At 39.7% G+C, this 3,832-nt stretch overlaps 1 long non-coding RNA gene across 1 annotated transcript; it reads right to left on the reverse strand.

Moving 5' to 3' along the window:
* Positions 1-2,757: 2,757 nt before the first annotated feature.
* LOC109196160 (uncharacterized) lies at positions 2,758-3,203 on the reverse strand. Its single transcript, XR_002057632.1, has 2 exons — positions 3,120-3,203; positions 2,758-3,063 (listed from the first exon to the last, which is right to left on the reverse strand). It is a non-coding gene; the product is annotated as an uncharacterized LOC109196160 (long non-coding RNA).
* Positions 3,204-3,832: the final 629 nt, after the last annotated feature.

Below are 3,832 nucleotides of genomic sequence, written 5' to 3' on the forward strand. Positions count from 1 at the left end.
ATGCAACCAGAAACGGGCAAATATTAAACATAATTCAGACAAACTTGGAACAGTATAATAAGTTTAGATCTTAATATTCTCCCAAATGTATTTGCTTCCCAACAGAGGTTTCACCTATTTAGTGATTTGTTACCCATATTCTGCAAAGACTTGCCTTTAATCCTTCTCTTATTGGCTAATGTTTGCTAGCTAACCAAGTAGACTTCACATTTATCATAGTAGAAACATTCACACTGCATTGGGAGGATACAATTCTGAAATTTACTGTTTACCATTTTGTGACCTTTTTATTTTTAGCACCAACTAATGAGCTTAGAGTTGATTCAAACAGAGAAGTTATTGCTATTATGGACTAACGCACACATTTTGTGTTCATGGACTATCTTGACAGCAACACAGTGTAGAATATTGTGTGTTATACTTTTTAATGGGTTTATTGTTTTATATAGTTAAAAGGAACCTTTGCAACAGCTATTGTGTTCACTAAGTTAAGTTCAACTGTGTACAAATCACTACTTGCATTGACTACTGACAGTTCTGGCAAGTTGGCATTGAATGATCAAAGACATGCTGAACAGAGGGAGGGAGGGTTTTTGTTTATGTGTTATGTTGTTGTGACTAACATATGTGCGTGCCAAGTGTGGCATGCATGCAAAAGATATATCAATTATGCATGTTTGCTTTGTATACACTTTAGATTGCTCATTGTTGTTCACTGCTTTTGGAACTATAATGGAGCATTTTGCATGAGATAGCATTTAGATAGCGTTTTTTCTTACCCCATTATACTGAACCTACATAACAACCTTAGAAAGGAAAGAGCATTAGTCTTCTGAGGACGTATGTGACTGATATACGTTTTGATTAAAAGCAAGGCAACCAAATTTTTTGTAGGAAGCACAGTCAAAGTGCTATTTAGTTTGATGTGAAGTATCGAAAGAGGAACAAAGGATCCCGGCATTCATTTATCAAATGGTAGGAACATTTTTTTGAGACCGAGTAACCATGCAGGTCATAAAATAACAGTTTAGAAAAATACTACCATTTTCAATTGTGTCGTCTGTTAAACATATTAGTTGCATTATTGGTGGCTGTGTACATGAAAGCACATTTACCTGTTCAGTGTTACCATGACTACCTAGCTGTTTCATTAATCCCTCACTTGGAAAATTATCTGTTTGTTTTTATTCATGTCAAGAGGCCATCGTGTGTTTTTGTATGTATGCAAACTCAATCAACAAGAACAAACAAATTTGAAGCAAATTACCAATAAACATCAAATGAATGCATGGCTGATTTGTCCTGAAATAGCAAATGCCACTGTGAGGTTATTTAGATCACCGAGTATTCTTTGCATTGAGTTATTTGTGTTTAGAATACAGTTTGAGTCAAACCTCATCATGTCTTCATTTGTATGATCAGCTGTCTTTCCACTTTCAATTTATGTCTTCCCCTCCATCTACTGTCCCAAATCTCCTTGATCTGTTACTATTATTTTTCCTCATGCATATTCCTCTTTCTTCTGTTGGTTCTATTAGCAAGCTGGAAATCAATAAACCAACTAACACCATGTTAGAACAGCAAAATAGTCAGCAGTGAGTCTGATGCCTATCCTTCAGTCATAGAAACTACTGTACATTAGAGAAATATTGCTGATTAATACTTATACAAATGCAAATAATATTAAATGATTATTAAATGACTCAGTTAAATTTATTCAAGAAAAGCACAGGGCTTAGGTAAAATATAATGATGGCTAAAAAATGGTGGGGATGACAACATGCTGCCAACACAAAAACCATCTGTTTAAGATACATTTGTTTCAAATGTTATGTAAAAAAATAGTGTCCATGTACTTGAAGAAACAGATTACATTTTCATCATTATTTCACATTTGACCATAAAATGCACACCTAAATATCTATTAAAGTGCTGGATCTCGGATATTGGTCTGAAATTTGTACAGCTCATCAAAGCAGGCATCCATCCCTCCCTCCCTCTTCACCTTATCACAGTGGTGGTGGGGGCAGCAGCCTAATCCAGTTTATCCAGGGGAACTCCGAGGCATTCCCAGGCCAGCTGAGAGATATAATCCCTCCAGCTTGTCCTGGGTCTATGCCAGGGCCTCTTCCTGGACAGAAGGTGCCCAGAAGGTGGTTTAGCACCTCAACTAGTTTCTTCCGATGTGTAGGAGTAGTGGCTGTACTCTCAACCCCTTCCAATTACGGAATTTGTCATCCTATCTCTAAGGGAGAAGCTAGCCTCCCTTCGAAGACATCTCACTGTATTAGCAAACTCATTGTTTCGGTCACCATCCACAGCTCATAATCATAGGTGAACACAGGGACGTAGGTCAGCCATTGTATTGACAGCTTTGCTTTTATGCTCAGCTCTCTCTTCACCACAATAGTCAGTATGGCAGTGGCTTTAACCTGTATTCTTATCCTCAGTTTCCTAAGATGTTCAGTTGTGCGGAAGTCTATAGGAAAATGTCCCTCAGCACCTTTACTGTGTGACCTTATAGACTAAGGTCCATACTAAGGTTATTTTATGTGTAATTTATAATGACACACAACAAAACCATTTCATGTTTCTCTAAAAAGTCTGTCCAAACACAAGCTTTCTAGGTTTAGGTTCATCAGTGACAAGTGACAACTTAAAAAATAACTAAAGTCCCATTAGTTACTGAAGTGTCACAATGGCCACAGGCCGATAACTAAACTGGACTCAAATGCAGAGAACCACAGAGACGGCTCGTACTTTTACAATGTCTTATTAAGAAAACAGATCAACTCGTAGCAAAGAGTAGTGATGTGGCCGTGGATCAGTGAGAGTGAGCTGGGAATTGACAGTAGCGACAGGAATGGAGCAGGTGCGTTGATAGCCTGGGTGAGCTTGGCTTGAGGGTATTGGCAAAGGCTGGCTGACCTAAGTTCCACTGCGTCCGAGGTGGTGATTGATAGTGGGAGAGCAGGAAGGTGAGATTCTCTGTATTTTCCTGAATGCGGAGGTAATCCAACAAGAGCTGAGGTTGAAGGCAGTGGCGAAGAAGGTCCAGGGAAACTGTGGCACAGGAAAACAAGTAGCAAGAGCATGAAAGCCTTAGAGCCGATACCAACATGAGGACATTGACAAACTGGCGGTGAAGGAGAGTCTGAGTGGAGATTAAATCCTCAACTTGATTACCCCAGAATCAGCTTCAGGTGTCCAGGACTGTAGGAGAGATGATGGCTCCGCCCAGGGGTGGAGACAAAGGAACTCAGGTGCCTGATGGAATTTTCCAGGCATACCTCCAGATGAGCCAATAAAGGTTACTCATATGTCTTTGGTAGCTGCTGGTTTTCAATCACAAGGCCTGTAATAATAACCAGAGAAAATTCAATGTGACCCATTGTGGGAAAAGAACAAGAAAAAGCCTTGACATATGGCTGGATCAGCAGTTGCTCATACAACTCCACAAAATCTACAAGAAACAACTCAGACCTTTCAGATGTGCACATGGCAAGCGGTGATGGGAAACAGGCCGATGGCAATTTGTAATTTACAAGTATGTCCAATTTCAACATGCTGAGAATGGCATATTGCAACAGACTGTTGCTGCTGAATGGGTATTTTGTATATGTGTTCTTATACAGCTGAGCAATTACAACCCGAGGGTCAGGTCACGTGTGGTCAGTGATGGGCTGATTCAGGGGACCTTTGTTCATTGAATCATGTTACCATGCTTGACTCATACAAACATAACCACATGAGGAGCGACTCGTGTCAGGAGCGACTAAGCTGCCAATGAGAAAAAGAAAAATAAAAGAAGCAATTTGCAACCTGTCAGTGT

The sequence above is a fragment of the Oreochromis niloticus genome, linkage group LG20, assembly GCF_001858045.2.
Source record: "Oreochromis niloticus isolate F11D_XX linkage group LG20, O_niloticus_UMD_NMBU, whole genome shotgun sequence".
Taxonomy (NCBI): domain Eukaryota; kingdom Metazoa; phylum Chordata; class Actinopteri; order Cichliformes; family Cichlidae; genus Oreochromis; species Oreochromis niloticus.